We start from the raw sequence: 19,309 nt of genomic DNA, 5'->3' as shown, positions 1-19,309 counted from the left end.
TGTTCCTTTCAGGAGAGCCAAAGAATTTCACTTAGCAGTGAAGGGTATAAAATGTAGTTCTCCGAGGAAAGTTAAGAGAGTTCACAGGCAATAACTAATTTGTCTGTGCTCAAACAAGTCAAGAGATCAAAACCACCATCCTGTATACAGTGAAAACTATTAAAAATCCTATAGGCATCTCACACTGACAACTTCTAAAAATTCCAAGCAGCATCATACTAGAGGCAGCAAAATCCGTATTTCAAACACAAATATTCTAACCTGTACTGGTTTTAGGAAAGGCAGTATTGTTTATTATGCCCTCTATGAGAAGCTACACAGACTGTCTTTAAAAGGCCAGCACTGAATACAGTTGCCTGGAGTTTGGGGCTTCAAGTTTCAGATGATCCTTGACCCTTGCAGATGCCCCAGAAAATAGCAGCGTTGCTGTCACCAGATAACTGGCTGGTGATGTTTGTACAGAGAAGTGATGGAGAAATTTCTGGTGGGCAATGCCTTATCCCTCATCTAAGGTTTCCCCCCACAAAGAGATGTAAAATACCTCAGAGCACACTGATAGAACAATCCAAAGATAACCTGGATTTTTCATAAAAGAGAAAAATACTCCTTAAATGAAAAAATTCTAATCCCTCTGAAGCAGAGCCATGCCCAAGTAGATGAAGGGAATCATTAACATTGAACAGCTGGAAGGCTGTTTAATTTAGCTGTCCTATGAAATAATCAAATACATAACCTTCACCCAATTGCTTTCTGCACATTCCCTCTAGCAAATTTTTGACAAGCGCAGCTAACAGGAAGCCTTACACCAGACTCTGGATTCTTCCCCATCACATTCCTGAATCAGATTCTGGTGTACCTGTCGTGAACAGCCCTCTCTGACAAGTACGGCTGCAGTCTTTCTGTAACCATGTGCCTCAATCGTAACTATCAACACAAATTATGACAGCCCTTATCTTCCTCTCCTTCATAAAGTATAATTTGTCTCAAGAATGAAAGAGCAAAGATGACACCATCAGATACCAGAGGTGATTATTTATAGCCCCTCAAAGACCCTTAGTTACTAGAACTTCATGAACAATTGCTTGTAAGATAAGGTAGACTGGATCGGGAAAGAAAGAAGGGACTGCTTTTGCTTTTCACCTGCCATTATTACTACAGGAATAAATAACAGATGTAAAAATTACCTATTGGAAATGTGTGGCACAATTTATACTGTCACTCTAAGAAAGTGCATATATCTGTCCTGAAGCTCACATTATTTACTCATTGTGTGAATGTTACTGAAAGTAACTGTTCTATGCTATGCCATCTCATTCACCTCAATTTCACCTTAAGAGTTGCCCAGCTCCTTCATTCAGAAGGTAATTTTCAAGATCAGAATTTTTTGAGATCAAGATTTCCTTACAGGCAAAGCAGGCACATTATGTGTTTACCAAGCATAAAATAAGTTAGCAGAAATTAAAGTTGGAACATGAAGAACATTACATTAGCTGAAAGTTTGGCATCTTATTATTAAGAAAACTTCAGAAAGTCTAGAAAGAAGGCTAAGAGGAAAACAGGCAGTGAACAGCAGCCTAACAGGATACAAAGCATGCTTGTACATAAAGCTGTACAATACACAGCTATACCTGTTTCATCAGACTGATGCCTTATCGGCCCTAAAATCACAAGCCAAACAAGATTAAAATCATAAAAAGTGGCTACCATTTATTGAAGGTCCTCCAGGTGCACTTAGGGCACAATGCACACCTGATGCAGAGCTTCAACATTTTTATAAGTTTATCAAATTAGCATAATTGACAAGAATCCCCAGTTAAAAGCACAGTTAATGAAGTAATTCCCCTTCCTGGTTTGGCCCCCTACTGAAGCCTCCACCTTGCTTATAGCCCCGCATTGCGTATGTCTAAATACACAGGAAACTAAAATGGCCTTAGCTCACTGAAGAAGAAAGATTAGAATAGGATTCCAGCAACGTGTTTGTCTAACAGGGTAGGAAAAGTACTGGAGTTAACTAAGAAATTATACAATAATAGTCTACAGAGCTACGCATATATGAAAAATATATAAAAAGCAAAAATCTTTTGTCATCAAGACTAGTTAAATAAGCCCATGATTACTGCCAAATGAAAAATTTCCAGCATTGCATTACATATGTACTACATATGTATGTACAGGTACTGCAGTGCAACATATTTTCTCTTGTTTCTCCCCTTGCAATTCCCAAAGCAACAATAAAGCAGAAGAAATTTATAAGTTTTGTCTGACTTCACATGCACACACATATGCCCATGCCTCCACCATAGCCAGCACAGATAAGCAATATATTTTGTTTGAGAGACCAAGTCACATTACATGAAGAATGGTAAGATAAATCTAAGCCTTATGTTTGGCACATGAGACACACAAGCTAAAAGGGAAAAAAAATCAGCTTTAGTTACAGGAATGCTTCGAATGGGCAGCATTCAGAGCATACATGTAGATAACCCCACTATAGAGGCAGGCATGTGCCTTCTTGTGTCCCTAGACTGGTCTGGCTGCATGCAAAGGAATGCATGAATCTTGCCTTACCTACAAAGCATCAACCTGTTTCTCTTATAGAAGAACAATATGATGATAAATAATATGGTGGTTTATTCTCTCTCAGCTGCACTGGCTCCCAGGAAACCAGAACTCCTTCTCCAATGTGCGTTCATGGAGTTTTTAATCAAAACGTCTCCCTGCCCCCAAACTATCTAACTGCCAAAGAGTAGGGAAAAAAGCCTCATGAAACATAAAAGCAGCTCTTCAAAACCTTTTTTAGAAGGAAATCTGCTGAAGTCCATTCAGAAGGCAGGAGCCTCTTCTCCAAAACAGTGACCATCAGAGGCAAGTGCACAGTTAATTATTCAGTGATAAAACCTCATCTCCAGATGAATGCTGACCATTTAACACAGCTCCTAGCATGCTGTTCATCAAACATATGGCTCCTCTGACCTCAATTACTATGATTCTCATACAAGTTACTTCTGAGTAACTATTCCAAAGTTCTGGTGGAGCTGTGAACAAAGGGTGGTAATAATGGAAGTTCAGATTTATATAATCCTCGGAATAGCCAAAGTGACCTTACAAAGTCAGGAAAATAATTTCAGACCATTCCAAAATGATCATGCAAAGGTTTGAGCATCTTTGCAATTCTTGCATCAACACAAGCAATTCTGCTATTTGTTTCTGGCAATAAAATGTGAAATAAGTATTTTTTTCTAGTTGATCTGCTTTGTGATGCAAGTAAACATATTATAATTTTTCTTCAGAAAAATCCGGTCCACTATGGTCAGATCTTTTGTCTGGAGAATGAGCTTTTTAATAAATTAATACTAAAATACATAAACAGATCATCAGTTGCTGAAACACAGCCATCTATTAAAAAAACCATTTTTTTCTTCACTTGATAAAAAAAACCGAAAGAGAACTCAGTAAATATTTATATGTGAATGTTCACACAACATAAAAAATTTTACTAAACTTTACATAACTTGCACAAATAGACTGAAAAACAGTCTGGCCACATAACATAATACCAAAAACACTGCCAAACCTCCAATTCAATTTCATTTTCCCACCTGCCATCTTCCATCATCTATGCATACTACTGTGAGCATTCAAAAACCAGTCTAACAGGCAAAGTGCAACATTGGCACATTTGATTCTGACACAGGAGTAAGAGCCCCACTTTATGCCTTCTAAGTAGCATTGAAAATGGTAGTCTCACAATGCATATTTAAATTTTCCCCCCTAATAAGCATCGAAATGGTGTTCGTATCATCCTAGATCCAGACACAGAGCAAAGGAAAGCCATTACATTCATCCCCAGCCTATCAGCTAACATTGCTCCTTGCCAGGTTGCAAGAGCCCTGCAGAAAGGTGCATTCACAGAAGGTGACATTAGTCCAAGAGCTCAAGAAGTTCCTTGTCACCACAAGCTTGCTGGAGTAGAAGCTCCACATGCTGCTCCTTGCTCTGTTCTGGCAGGACTGAGAGCTCCAGCCCAGCCTCTGTCCCTGCAGGGTCTAGAGCTACACCGGCCAGCAGCCACCATTGCCACAGAGGCAACAGCACAGCAGCTGTGCATGGAAGTACTGATTCTACACACAACTTCAGAAACCATTTATTTTTGAAAGTTAATGAAAAAGAGTACAATTACAGCAAGAGATGTGAGCAAGTGATGAGAATGCTTTCATTTTTTCTAGCCTCGAGACATAATAAAGTTTTGGTAACTACTACAGGAAAATATCAGATAAGAGCAACGTTGCTCTGTCCACTGAGGCATCAGAAAAAAATCAAACTAAACAAGTAGAAAAGATACAAAATGAAAGCCCACCTTCAAGAGGCTTGGAGCAAAATAGTGAAGTTCTGCTGGAAACGTAGAGTGCTGCCCCACCAGAAAATGAGTCATTAATGCATTTTCTGAATCCTGCTTTCCATTGTAATGGTGAAACTAAAAATCCGTTAACTTCTATGGCAGAAACTTATGCTTACCCATAAAAGTTCATGCAGAAACTTATGCTCACCCGAAAAGTTCAGCCAACTTTTGAAGATTCCCTAAACATGTGGTCTTCCAAGTTTCAAGAGACCCCATGAGACCACATATTTTCTATTTTGAACCACTTGAAATTTGCAATTTAAACCAATTGCAAATTGGTTCAATTTTGCAGCTAAGCTCTAGACTGAGATTTCATCTAAACTTCAACCCAATACCAGCTGTTCTAAGCCACTGTATGAAAAAAATCAACTATTTTAGGGGCAGTTCACACTGTCACCAAGAACTGTTGATTTGGCACAGGATCCAAGGTCTCACTGTACTTGCTAAAGGAAACGAACAACTTTCTAGCTTTTGAATATGTTTTGATACTCATCACTTCTGACACCTATTATCATCCTTGTCATCACATCATTAAGCTGGTAAGCATGAGCTTCTTCATGTACTACACCACAGTAAGGACTCACTGACAGGGGCAGGTGTCAGAGACTGATATTGTTCATGTCTCAAACATTGATATAAAGTTTTGCTCATTATAACAACTGCTGAGATTAGATAAAGGGAAACCTATTGTTCAGTCATCTCAGGCTTAAGGAAAAGTATGCACCCACAAAGGCCAAAGCCATCAGCTGCAATTCAAACAATCTCTGGCTGAGTATTGGGGTGGGGGGGAGAGCACAGCTCATGGGAGACAGGTTTACACAGACTTCTTCCCCCAGCCAAGGGGGAGGAGGAGGTTTGGGGTGCGTGGTGTAACCTCTGGCCAGAGGCAATAAACATCCATCCTCCGTTACACAAACTGGCCCAGCTGTGGAACCCCCAGCCCCACAGGCCACATCCACAGGACTTTCACGTGAGAGGCAGCTGAGGGGGAGCCACAATCCATCAAAGACACCCCAAAGTGCTCCCCAGAGGCCTTGCACCACAGGAGTTCACGTGATGCAAGCAGAGTCTGCTGCAAGAGACTGACCCCTCCCCTGGGGGGACGTGCCTGGACATTGCCCCTGGCCTGAGTGTATATCAACCCATGGGATTCTGTGCTTCTCGGGGGGAATCATCACCACCAAGAAGACCAGCTGGAGAGGATCAACGCAACATCATTGGTATCCACGGATGGTGATGTTTTCTTTATTCTGTCTCTGTCACCCTCTTTCTGCCCCACCCACCTCTTTTCCTACTTCTTCTTTTCTCTCTTTTCCTCTCTCATATTTACTATCCTATAAAACCCATACTATTGACTGGCATATGGTCTCATTTGCACCTTACAGGGTAATGAAGAGGCCAACCCTATACACACACATAGCAATACATCTTCAATAAGATGTATGCAGAATAAAGATATATTAAACAAAGCAGAAAACTCCACAAGTGTTTTTTTCCTTATTTATCTATCGATATGATTTTATCACACAATCACAGAATCAACTAGATTGGAAAAGACCTTTGAGATCTTCTAATCCAACCTATGACCTAAAACCACCTTGTCAACAAGACCATGGCACTAAATGTCACATCCAGTCTTTTCTTAAAACACCTCCAGAGATGTTGACTCCACCACCTCCATGGGCAGCCCATTCCAATGCCCAATCACCCTTTCTGTGAAGAATTTTTTCCTAATGTCCAACCTACAGCTCCCCTGCTGCAGCTTACGACTGTGTCTCCTTGTCCTATTCCTGGTTGCCTGAGAGAAGAGACTGACCCCTACCTTACGTAGATAGATTAATTGATGTATAGAATTATACAGACAGATAAAGGTATTACAGTGGAAATTCTCCAAGATCAGCCCTTTTGGGCACCAACAGGCACTTTTATTCCAGGCTGTGCCAATTTTGCTCGGTGTCCGTGGCAGTAGCACGCATTACTTTGATTCAGAGAACATGGACTGGGTGTTTACATGCAGATGGTGGGCTGACCCTAAATTCACCTTAAGCAAAGCAAGCTCTTAATGTCATTACGGCAGGCAGCAGTATTTTATAGGAATGCATTATTCACAGAAATATGAGGTTTTAAACATTTACAGGTTCAAAAGAAAAAGAATGCATGGTTTCAGCCCCAGTGAAAGAGTAAGGTATGGTAGATATCAGGTGCCTTCACAGTCAGATCCCAGTTACTGCAGACTGAATGCCTCCAGATATCTTTTTGGATGGTCTTCCAAAAGACCATCCAAATATCCAGAAGACCATCTTCCAAAAAGACCATCTTTTTGGAAGGATGCCCCACACTGTGTGGCTCACCTCTTACAAAATCATATGATCACAACCCACTAAACCATATTACCCAGACACCTCTTGAAAACCTCCAGGGATGGTGATTCCACCACCTCCTTGGGCAACCTATTCCAATTCCTGACCACACTAAGAGTGAAAATTTTTTTCTAATATCTAATTTGAATTTCCCCTGTCTCATCTTAAGGCCGTTTCCTCATCCTCTCACTGTAGGTGTGCCAGAAGAGACTGGCCCCCACCTCACTACACCCCCCTTTCATGCAGTTGTAGAGAATGGTGAGGTCCCCCCTGAGCCTCTTCTCAATACTAAACAAACCCAGCTCCCTCAGCTGTTCCTCATAAGACATCTTTTCTAGACCCTTCAGGAGTCTTACTGGACAGGCTCCAGTGCCTCAATGTCTTTTTTAAGTGAGTGGCCTAAAACTGAACACAATACTTGCTGAGGTGCAATATACCCCAGCACAGCCTCTCACCAGCCATGCCTTTCCTTATCCACATGGAAAATGTATACTAGGGAGGTCTTTGCCAAACTGTTGTTTGTAAGGGGTCTGTACTAATTCAATCTAATTATCCACTCTGCTTCAAGCCTGATGTGCACAGACTATGACCGCGTCAGTTATTGTATTACACACCAGTAATGTTACAGTAAAAAAAAAAAAAATTAAATGCCCAGATGACTTTCGTTTTTTAAGAGCTGGTATTTAAAGTTTTACTCCATCTTTTAGAAACATTATTAAAAGTCAATTTTGGAGTTTTTCTTGCTGATTTGGAACTTCAAAGAGAATATAACAGCAGCAGTGAAATCAAGATTTTGAAACCAGTAAGAGTTTTGTCTTCATGGCTGTATAATTTAAACTGTCACTCTTCTGGAACATTTATGATATAAAACATAATCAGTCAATAATAATTGTGTCCCTCAAGACATCTAAAAATTTGTTTTATTGCCTTTTTATTTTTGTGTCCTTTCATTTTCTGAAATATAATCATAGTTCAGCGACTTAATCTGCAAGAAACACTAACAAAAATTTTGCTGTAATAATGTACAACAAATGAATCTCATTTCTTTATTACCTTCCTACCTTATTCCTGTTAACTTATTAGGGTCTCATTTGAATACACAGATTCCCAAAAAAATTATATTTGCAATGTCTTCACAAAAATTACATAAAGAACTGAAAGCATCATAGTCCCTACACTTTCTGAAAAATAAAGCAAAAAGAATAAATCATGATAACTTACCATAAAAAAAAGAGAGTATGTTTGCAGACAAAGCTCTCTGTGTCCTCAGAGGAAGGAAGAAACAGCACTGAAGAACTACATGTTTTTTTCTCCCACTATGATACACTGTGCACAAAAGCAACCTTCCCAATTGGAATAAGACCAAATGTGTCATTGTTAAAGATTGGATGAGATTGGAATTACAGGAGGGTGTTATTATTCCCATTTAAGACCCGATCATGGCTAACAATATACTCCACAGTGGGAGGAATCCAATCCCTAGACACAGACCTCCTGCATGAACCAGCAGATACATGTTTGTGTTGGTTTTCCTTGACCCAGAACATCAGCAAGGTATCTTTAACATCTAAGAGAAATTTAAATCCTTCAAAAGCTGTTGTGGTAGGCCTGAAGAAGTGTCTGAAGGGTTGGGAGAAAACACACCCCTGTGTTCACGAATTGGTTTTGTTTAGTCTAGTTTTGCGAGTGAGTAGGGGGTGGCACAAAGATAATTCCTGTGTGAATGTTCTGGAAGTTTTCACCATGTCCAGCAGAGCCAATCTCTGATGGCTCTGAAGGTGATAGACATGCTGCTGGCCAAGCCTGGGCCAATTAGAGGTGCTAGTTATGCCTCAGTGAAAACATATTTCAGGAAAAAACAGAACAAAGTAGTTACACACTTCTTTTTAGCTAGAGGAGGAGGAAGTGAGAACATGTGAGGGAATACAACATGGAAACACCAAGGTCAGTGGAGAAGGTGGGGGTGCCCACGCCAGGGCAGGTGGATGGCTGGAGGAGGCTGTGATCCAGCAGGAGTCCCAGTGAAGGGGAAACAGGTTGGGAGAGAGAGGCCTTGCTCCCAAGATGGAAGCAGCCTGGCCTCTGCTCAGAGGTCTGCACTCTCTGTGTTATAGATTGGACTCACAGAACCAATACAGAGTCAGAAGCCAGTTAAGAATTTGTGATTTATTAGGTAATTGATAGCAAGGGCAGCCGAGATCTGCTAACCGCGGCGTGCACCCCCCCTGGCTCCAGAGTCTTTTATAGGCCTTATCTTCTGGGTTACGTGTACTCTGCACTCTCTGTTGCTGAAGGCTGCTTTTCTTCTACTTCTGCTGAGACAGTATATCTTGCGGAGTGCCAAGGTTACAGATTACTCTGTATTTTGCCAGCGAACTTTTCCCACCCAAAACAACTTCCCTTTGTTTAAGCAGTGTTAGCAAGATTTGCAATTTCTTTTTCAAGAGGCATTAGCAAGATTTTGATGAACAAACAATATCTTTTCTATTACATGTGGACAAGGACTCATGGTGCAGCAGATTCAGGTGGGCTGCTGCTCATGAGATTTGGACCCACAGCAAAGAAATTCATAGGACTGTCTCTCATGGGAGAGACCTGTGGCTACTCAGAAGATTACTCCTCTCCCTGAGCAGCAGAAGGAATTTTGGTGATGGACTGACCTACATCCCCATACCCCCTCCCACCTCCTTGTGCTCTTGGTTGGAAGGCGGGGGGGGGGGGGTGGGGGTGAGCAGAGAAACAATGTCTTAACAGCTTATTTTTACTTCTCATTATCTTCCCCTGACTCTGTTTAGGTTAATAAATCACTTTTCAACTTTAAGTTTTCAGGCTGTTTTGCCCTTAGTGCGTCTCTCCTGGTTCCTTATCTCAACTCATGAGCCCTGTGTGTTAACTTTTTTTCCTCTCCTCTGCACAGCTGCAGCAGGGGAGAGTGGAGAGAGCAGATGCCTGGCATTTGGCCAGGGTCAAACCACAACAATGGTGCTGCAGGGCCTTGTTACTGGGTGAAGAAACAGATTGAAAGTATTCAAGTAATTTCTCAGTATTTGTATGGAAGGAAACACTTGTGTAGGCTTTTTCTTTTCTTATGATGAGAACAGTAATGGAATTCCTCTGTACTGAACCTCAGAAACTGCCTCTCTTGAAAGACACCTTCAAGAGATCAAAGTTTCATAGCTTTGATCCTCCTTGAGAACCTTTGTGGTTCAAAGCATGTTCCACAAGTTGTATTCTCACAACATCCCAAGATAAAGGCCACCTTCTACCACACACTTCAAAAGACTCTCTGCAAGCCTCTAGAAACAGTTTTTAAGCATTTCTAGTATCTAGGTACTTTCAGGAGTGAGCAGAAATCCAGCCCCCTAGCCCATCCTAAAGCAAATCTCTCAAAAGGGGCTGAACAGACCCAGAACAACCTGTAAAAACTATCCAAGGTTTGAGGGGCAAGAGTCTGATTCTAGAGCACAAGCACATGCCATAGAGCAAACTCCCTCAATTGTCTCAAAAGATTAAATGAAACAAACAGGTATGTACCTGTCCTTCCTTTGAGATAATTTTTATATTCAATCAGTCAATTTTTGTATGTTGGGTTTTCAGTCCACATCCCCAAAAGTAACTTGTGCATAAAAACTGGGCAAACAGATGTCATTCCATACGACCAGAGCAAACAAATGTAGTTTGTGCATATAAATTACATTTTTCTAGCTCTGGAAAAACGACACGCTAAAAGGAAAATTATATATCTCTAGGCGAGTAAAGAGACATGAGGAATAAATATTTTATAATGCAACTATCATTAAAAACAAGGGGATCTTACAAATCTTACATTAAAAAGAATCCCCATCTGAATGAACACCACTATACAAAATTGAATGCTGATACTCAATTCCTACATTGACACTACTTGAAAATTTGGCCATGTCTTGATCTTACCATTACATTCATAAATCCACTGACACCAATGGAGTTAGCCTGGATTTTCACCTGAGCAATAGTAATTTTCATCCATACTTATGTCAGTTTTGTTGGAAGACATGCCTTGTAGACATCATTTTTCTCTCTCTGTCTCTCTCATTTAATTATTTCTTTTTTAGAGAAACAGTGTAAAATCCCACCAGTCTAAATTTCAGAGACTTCCCCTCCTGTTAGTAGAGGATAAGACCTTACACACATTGATATAATTATTTCCCATAGGTTCTGTGTAAATCCAGGGATTTCATTTGTGAAAGGTGAAGTAATGTTCCTTTTGCAAAGTTACCACCCCAAATTTAGTTTTGCAGAAGCAATTAAAGTTGAGAACAAGTGAATTTAATTCTTCTCCTAAGAGTCAGTGGCACTCTTAAATATATGCATAGGCATTTTGATATTATATCTACACTAGAATAACAGTCATTAATGAATACTAATTTGCAGTTTGCTTTCATTTTGCCTGTGGCTTTGGCTTTCAGCCCCGTAGTGTCTGACTGCACCACTAATGCAAGAGGGAAAGCAGGAAACACTGCTCTGTGCTGAATCTATGAATGCTGTCCAGTTTCTCATCCTACAAACTCATCTATACAGTCATTTTGTGCAGCTTTACACAGAACCAACATTCAGAGCTATAAACCAAGTCTTGGGAGACTTCTGCACAAAATTCTTAGATTTATAACTAAGCCTTTTAACATTCCAGTTCCTGCCAAGACCATGGATGATGATACGCAGACTTCCAAGCAAAAGTCAAGCTGGCAAAATTTAAAGAGGAGGAGGACAGATTTGGGAGAGCCAGACTTACTGCCTAAGGGGCTTCAAACTGATGGCAAAAGCAGCTTAAAATTTACTGAAGTGCAGTAGGAGCCAGTCCCAGGCCTGCATGGCAGCAGTGACTTCAGGTTTGGTGCTATCACTCCCTTTCAAAACTCGCACGAGGACTGCCAGCCCAGTAGCCTAACCTCTGGGCAAAATTAAATGATTTGCCATTGCATCTTTGAGGAAACTATGACTGTTCCACTCAAATACATCTCAGTAACTCTGAGGTTATTTTCAGCTTTCTATAAATGCAACTGTTTCTCAAAGGACAGGATCCCCATGGTCCTTAATGCCAATGGCAGCAGCTCAGACCCCTGTTTCCAGTCACTGCTGAAGACCACTTGTGAGCAAGTTTAGAGGGAAGGACAAGAAATAAGGAACAATGACTCTAATCCCAACATGTACTGACATGATAATTTGTTGGAGACAGGGAAGGGCACCCCAAAAACAGTAGGGAATAAATGCGCAAAAGTCAGAGGGAAAACTCTGATGCATATGGGAGTTATGAAATGGTATTTTGTCCAAGATTAACAGCATAATTAAAAGTAGATCCTCTCATCACCCCCTTCCCATTCCTTTCCCTGTGGGAATACTGCACCATATCCTGACTCCATGTTGGTGCTGACTGGAAGACAAATTTTCTCATGAAATCACACAGTAACTGCCCATCTTTCTTTCTCAGGGAATAAGCATTCAGAAGAGCGCACGGGTCAGCAACAATTTAAATACAGGTTGCTCACTTAGATATCTGACCAGCAGACTTCCAGATATGGAATGCATTTTGAGAGTATAATCACATAAATCTATTTTCAAATGCAATACTAAATCTGATATTAAGATAACAAAATGAGGATTTAAATACAAAAGTAGCTCTTTATACATGCATGAGTATCCAGCCAGGCAGATAGGATTATCCTAAAGTGTCCTTATATTAAAAAAAGGTAGCTATTCTATATCTGATAGCAAGTACAAAAACATAACTCATTGCCTTCTCAGTCTGAAACATCAGCGAAAATATCTAATATAGAAGGTAGCTTTCTAAACTGAACTGATCATAGGAGGACCTGCAAAAAGAGGAGCTGTTCTGTTATGTGTAGGATGACTTTTGTGAGAACATGCCTTTTTTTTCCCCAACTGTAAATTAAAAACGTTTCGTTGGAAGGCTACACACTCACCATAACAACCTGAATTGGTGTGAATTTTTGCAGCAACGGCATCTCATGTGCAAGACTTTGTGCACAAAAGTGCATGTACAGACATGCAGAAAGCCTGAAAACCACTGAATATGTTTAAAACTCCCTTGAGTTCCCTGGTTCAGTACACCTGCTTTAGGGACCTAAATACAAAGAATGTAAGAGCAGAGTCAAGCCACTTCCCTGTGATTTCTGTAGTTCCACTCAGATTTCAAAGTCATTATTTAAAATTACCAATTTGTCATTTAAGCCCCAAATACTGCTAGTAGCAGATTATACATAAAATTGCTCTAACAGGTCTAACTCCCACACAGTGAATACTGCAACACAGAGTGGGAGCCCTGGAGAAATCTGATATCCAGGCAAGAAAGTTTAGACTGTGAAGCTGCACAAAGAAAGAGAATAACCAAATTTTGAACATGGAATAATATTTTGCCCCACCAGAAGTCTATTTAGAGAGTAGTCTACTGGAATGAGATAGGGGATTAACCTATATCCCCTCAATTCTTACTTTGGCATGGCTCTTTTTTGCTCAGCTCACTGTCAGTGTGGAAATTTAGGGCACCAATAAGCAGGACTAAAAACCATCTAAATCATCCTGAGGATGTACTACTGTGCTAATTCTGAATCATTCCCAATTGTTTTCATCTTCAACCTTGCTTTTACAGCATGCAGCTAAAGCTATTTACCTTCCCATTTTTGCTACCATGCCTCATAAATAAGCATATGCCTCCGTATCTTCCATATCTGTCTCTTACTGCCTTCTGTTCTAATTCCCTGTCCTCTACCACTCCTATGACACTATACACTTTAAAAAATTTTTTTAGCAAATGACAGTTATACAGTTGAATTATACTGCTCATAAAATCTTAGCATAGAAACCTGGTTGAAAAAAAGCTACCCTGGACAATTTTACTTACACTATTTTCATCTGCGCAAAGCCAACTCTTAAGAATTATTTCTATCAATCCTTTCTTCCCACCCCAGAAAAATGTAATTTCTAAAAATATTTTGAGAATAACTGCAAAACTATTCATAGTTACTGCATACTATACAATATGGAAAAAGGAATAGCTGCACTAGAAACCTACAGTTACCTATGGCAGCACCTGAGTCACTACAGCCTTTCCCTCCATGCACCACAATTGCCATAGCTCAAGGTTATAATAAAGTACATAGCAAATATTAAGGCAAGAGAAGGTTTGAAATAAGACTTTGGGCATATCTGCTTTCCCCACAGATAAGAGAGGATGAGCACTTCCACATTAAAAACATTTGCAGAAGTATTAAGGAGCCTGTGTTACCGTGCCTCCTCATCCTCTTCACTGGACTGTTTCCTGAGTACTTTATACTGGTAATTTGTAATAATATATTATTTGTTCAAAATATATTCAGAGTTCAAAAGCTCTGAAAAGACTTATCCCCCAAGTTTGCATATGCTGCTTCCCTTAGCCACATGCTCTATTCTTTGAAAAATCCCAGTGTCTCCAGTTTTGGTGTGTTCCACTGGGTAGGCAAAAATAAATTATTGCAGAGCAAATAGTTCTGGTAGTGAAACTGCACTCACTCTGTGGGCACCTGCCTTAAATTGTGCCATACAAATGGCCACTGCAAACTGCTGCAGCAAAATTGTCCAATTCTTAAACTCCATTTCGGGTTGGAAGCAGAGCCCTCAGCAATAAAAATAACATTTTTCAGCAATGCTCTTCCTTTGCTGAGTGTTCAGAGGACTCAAACTATTAATCTCAAACCAAGAATTTTAGAAGGTTTTGAATTTGACTTTGCTAAATATGCCTGGTATAATGAATACTTTTGCATACAAACAGTGTTGTGAGCTATCAAGAGCCCCTGGACTGTAAAAGGAGAAAAGATACAATCTAGAAGCATCTCCAGAATTGTCTTCACTGTTCATAGCTTTTTATGTTGCTGTCTCTCTTCTTTACAATGATGAACTTTGTGTTAGTGAGAGGAAGCAGAAGATTTTCACGAGTAATTAGCTGTATTCAAGAAGAGATGTCATGACCTCAAGGAGGATAAAAGCTACAGAGAATGCCCAACAGGTAAACATGCTCCACAACACAGACAAAAGCCCATTCTCAGGCTCCTCATTTACCACAGGCCAAGAATGGTTTACTGTATTGTCTCAGAAATAGACGTTGCTCTTGCCATGATGAAAGTTTGTAAGATCAATACGAACTACAGAAATACCCCAGTGATCATTCCAGAGATCATTCCAACGAGAAAGATTTCCCATTTCTGTTAGGAGGACAAAATAAAAGCAAAGATCTGCCACTAGTCACCAACAGACCTTTTCAATACAATAAAAATGTACCACTAATAGTTTAATCATCAATGTTTTCATTTTGGATGAGTTAGACTGTAATAAGGCACACATTCAAGCAGGCTGGGTTGTCATGTATCTAGACTTGCTCTTCAAATGTAAGTCCCTTAACGGACTTACACCAGTTTGGGGTGAAACCACTCAAAATACTCCAGCACTATATTCCCTTTCCTAACTGTCCCATTTTCAAGTTTAAATCAATCAGTTTGTTACCTTTTAGAAATGGTGAAGAAAACAGACTAGTAGACATGAACTGATCAATAACTGAAGTCAGGATCTGATGTTATGGAGGGCAGAAACCAGCTCTGACCTGTTAAGGGTTGAGCTTGACATCTTCTTTCACTTCCTTTCCACAATGGATGATGAAACTCGCTATACTCCAGGTCCAGAGATCCTAGCACATAAAAACAGGCAGTAGCAGCAGTGCACATAACAACCCAAGCCTGGGGTGGAAAAGCTGCCCCATAGCTGCATGGCTACAAATGAAAACTCTAACACAACTTCAGGTAAGAAAGGCAACAAATCTTAGGCTGTCATTAGCAACAAGCTTCTTGAAAACCCAAGGCATTTCTTTGATTACAGCTTTGTGTGAATTGCAGAAAAAAGAAAGCAAAGCATCTTCCACTAACATTTTCCTGTCAGTGACAAAGCCCAGCTTGCAACATCATGTTTGTTCTCTAATCAAAGGCAAGAGTTTATTTCTAATGTCAAAGCTGAGCTAAGCAAGCCTTTTTACAAAAGAATAAAAGAAATAATATTGGTAAAATCCTTTTGCCCTTAATTATTGAAGATTTCAAAGACAAAGGAAAATTTGCCTTCACATTTTGCCCAGCACTTTGCTGAGATTTACAACTCCCAGTCTCATTCCTGGCACACATCTAAAAGGAAAGACAGAGTTCACAAGCAGACAACAATTTACAGTATTTGTACCTTAGTGCTGTCATGCACTAGTGTCTCTTTGTGTCTCTTTGTGTCTCTGATATTTTTCTGAGAAAGTCTTTACTGGTTTTACCACGGAACACCTGACTACACTGAGGCATCTCACTACATGCTGTAGTATTTCTGTAGATAGGTGCTGTGCTGTTGAAATCCTGTAAGATGGAAATGAAACCTAAAATCTTGGAGGGAGAGATGCAAACTTCGCTATGTATTGAAACATTTACTTATTAAGTCAGCCAGTGTCTCTGTATCAAATACAATCAGAGAACGTTATGCATATGAAAGATTTCAATAGTGAAGGCTTTTACTGTGTTACTAGCATGTATTAACAACGAGCAGGTAAAGAAGAATTCTTAACACTTCCTTTAAAAGTTAAAAAAAATATGCAATTTGAGGTGTAAATGACCAGGCTAGAAGACACCTGTCCTCACGCAGATGATGTTCCCGGCAGTCACTACGAGAAGCGCTCAGCCTGCACGGAGACAGAGAAAAGCCTCACGGCCACCAAGGAACGCCTCCTGCGAGAGGCACTGATTGGTCAGTGACACACGCGGACACTGTATGGTGATTGGATGGGAAGGCACATGATTGACAGGCATGCAGCCAATCCGCGCCTAGCCCGCCAAATGCAGGCTATAAAAAGGCTGCTTTTCTCGTTAATAGCAGCGTTTCTGAACCGCATCCAAGGAGATTGTATCCTTTGCTCCCCAATGCTACACGGCTGCACTGCAGCTTGGGGCAGGGCAGACTGCATCATCAACAGCATGAAAAACTCTATACATCTACTCAGCTAAGGCATTCTTGCAACTCTGTGCTCTGTTAAAGAGAATCATAAATTTGCAACCAGGTAGTTTTTATTCAAGTTATAAACGTTCCAAAAAAAAATCTCAACTTTCACACCCTCGGTAGAGCCTAGTTACAGTTTATTAATTCCTGTGTTTATGTGTTCTTACAGACCAGATGGCTTGGTGAGCTATTCAAGCACTCCCCAACACGACATTTTCTGGCAAGCTCCTTACAGAGACTGGGCACCACTGGCAGTTTGGCAGCAGCTTCACTGTGAACAATGAACAAATATCACTGACAGGCTTAGTGGTTTCTTTGTCCCAGGAAACGTGCTTCCACCTTGATAAACCAAATTAGTGAGCATAATAAAAATGCAGATCCAAGCTGGCTTGGATTCAATGTTTATCCATAACTTCAGAATCTCCCTGGTGCCTAACTCCAGAGAAGTGATTTCCATGGAAATTCTAGCAAGAGAACATTAGAAATAAATAATGTGACCTTAGATCCAACTACATCTCAAAGTGAGGAATCACTTTGGCATCTGTGTCTCCTGTATGTTCCCCAGGAAATATGAGGCATCCATTTCACAGATGAAATGGTACATACCAAGATTTATATTTAAAACATCCTTGGTAAACATGACTAATAGCTAAAGTCGAAGAGTACATAAAGGTAAAACAGGGCTGAAGTGTCAAAAAGTCAGTGTTCTATAATTTTCTGCAGAAAAGTCAAATCTATGTTGGGAAAAAAAGGACTATTTATGCAAATAGCTGTTGAGAATAGTCAGGAATTATTAAAGAGAGAGGAATTAGGTTCAACAAAGATCTGCAGCTTCCTTGTGTGCCTCTACTGGCAGTCTCCTCTCAGATGCTTTTCTTTTCATCTTTAAACTCAGAACATCTACTTATTTCCAGTCCTCTGACACAGTTCCGTACACTGCTTTACGTTCAGCAGAGGCCACAGAGAAGCTGGTAAATGATCTTCCCAGTTTCTTTTCACATCAGGGGTAGGAAGAGGAGTTCTTGACAAAAAAAAATTAATTATATACATATATAGGGTTTTTTTCAGCCTGTAGTTTCATGAAACTTCCCACGAAGTTAGATTGACCTCTCCATTAAATCTAACTCAAATTAGATCTGGCCTTCATTGAACACAAGCTAAGTCTATCCCAGCTGATTTCTAAACATCTGTGAAAGGGGCTTCCATGCTGAAACCTGTTCTTTCAGATAAGAGGACCTCCAACAAGAGCCCCTGCAGCAAACAAAAGAGGCTGAACTTGTTAAGGAGAACTGCTGTCTCACACCGTAATAAAAGCTCAGTGTCGTTACAGCCGGAGTTGAATAAATATTTATTGCCTGGCAATTTTTTCACTTGCTTACATGCAAATGAATCCCTTATCCACTAAGAGATTGTAATTATAGCAAATATGTTTATAGCTCGTTGTTTGCATGCATGTATGTATTTGAGTTTTCAATAAGCTGAAAAATCTCACACCCATACACTGTTACTACTTAGACTAGTTTAATACTTGTTATGTGTAATGAATGCCAAGACTGATCATTGGGTAGGAGATGGACTTGGGATAGTTCCCAAACCATCCCATATGGAGAATGTATGACTGCTGCTGCAGGATCAACCTCAGTCGCTACCCTATTGCTCATGGCTGTAACCTCCACTTCTAATGGTGGAGAAAACTGTTTTTTCATAACTAATTTTTGGGATATAGCGCAACACATTCGAGAAACAGCAGAAGATAAAGCAGGAACAACAAATAAAATATTTTAAGCCTAACTATTCCTGGTATTTAACATTAACTGTTTACAGGATATGGCTATGATCTCCAAACCAAAAAGACATCAGTCAGGAGGATGCTGTGCTCCCAGCTAGCCATTCACAAAGAAGAGCCATCACACCTCAGCCCTCGCTGTAATATTCAAAGTAGAGAAGACAGTTCCTGCAGTGCTGCTGACATGCTGCTGGACTGTTAAGTATGCAATTATTCCATAAGGATCACCTGGACTGTGTTCTTCCCTGTTGGAAAGGTGGAGGCTCAAACTTTCTTGCGGCTGTGCAGCTGGCAGCGAGGCCTTCAGAGCTGCCTGGGGTGTGAACAAGGATGTTCCGGACCAGCCATGCTAATGAAGGGCGGAGCAGGATGACGGCTGGCATCTACAGAGTCGCAGAGCTAGGACGAGCAAGACAGAAGTAACTGCTTTGCCAGAACTGAAAAAGGTAGCTCTGCACTGGCAGAAAGCAACTTCCTAAGGCACAAACACACAGCCAGAAAAGCATTTCACCAGCTGAATTCTGCTCTAAGCTGAATTCTGAAGCAAATAGTATTGCCCTGGTGAACAGAAAGTATCAGCCAGAATTTGCAGCCTCAGTGAATGATCACCTGACTAAATTTGGGAAGATTAGAGTCCTGTATAACAACTTTTAGTCTCCAGCCTTCCAGCTTCACCTCAAAAATAGTTTGAGTTTTGTGGCAGATAAAAACTCCTTTCTT

At 40.4% G+C, this 19,309-nt stretch overlaps 1 protein-coding gene and 1 long non-coding RNA gene across 3 annotated transcripts in view; one reads left to right on the top strand and one right to left on the bottom strand.

Annotated features, from left to right (window-relative positions):
* KCNIP1 (potassium voltage-gated channel interacting protein 1) overlaps positions 1-19,309 on the bottom strand; it is a 400,236-nt gene that overhangs the window by 287,922 nt on the left and 93,005 nt on the right. The window lies entirely within an intron of this gene.
* Positions 16,691-17,186, top strand: LOC146431011 (uncharacterized). Its single transcript, XR_014855004.1, has 2 exons — positions 16,691-16,864; positions 16,973-17,186. It is a non-coding gene; the product is annotated as an uncharacterized LOC146431011 (long non-coding RNA).

The sequence above is a fragment of the Lichenostomus cassidix genome, chromosome 13 (genome assembly GCF_008360975.1).
Source record: "Lichenostomus cassidix isolate B80296 chromosome 13, HeHo_3.0, whole genome shotgun sequence".
In the NCBI taxonomy this organism is placed as follows: Eukaryota; Metazoa; Chordata; class Aves; order Passeriformes; family Meliphagidae; genus Lichenostomus; species Lichenostomus cassidix.
This window is presented reverse-complemented; position numbering and strand designations above follow the sequence as displayed.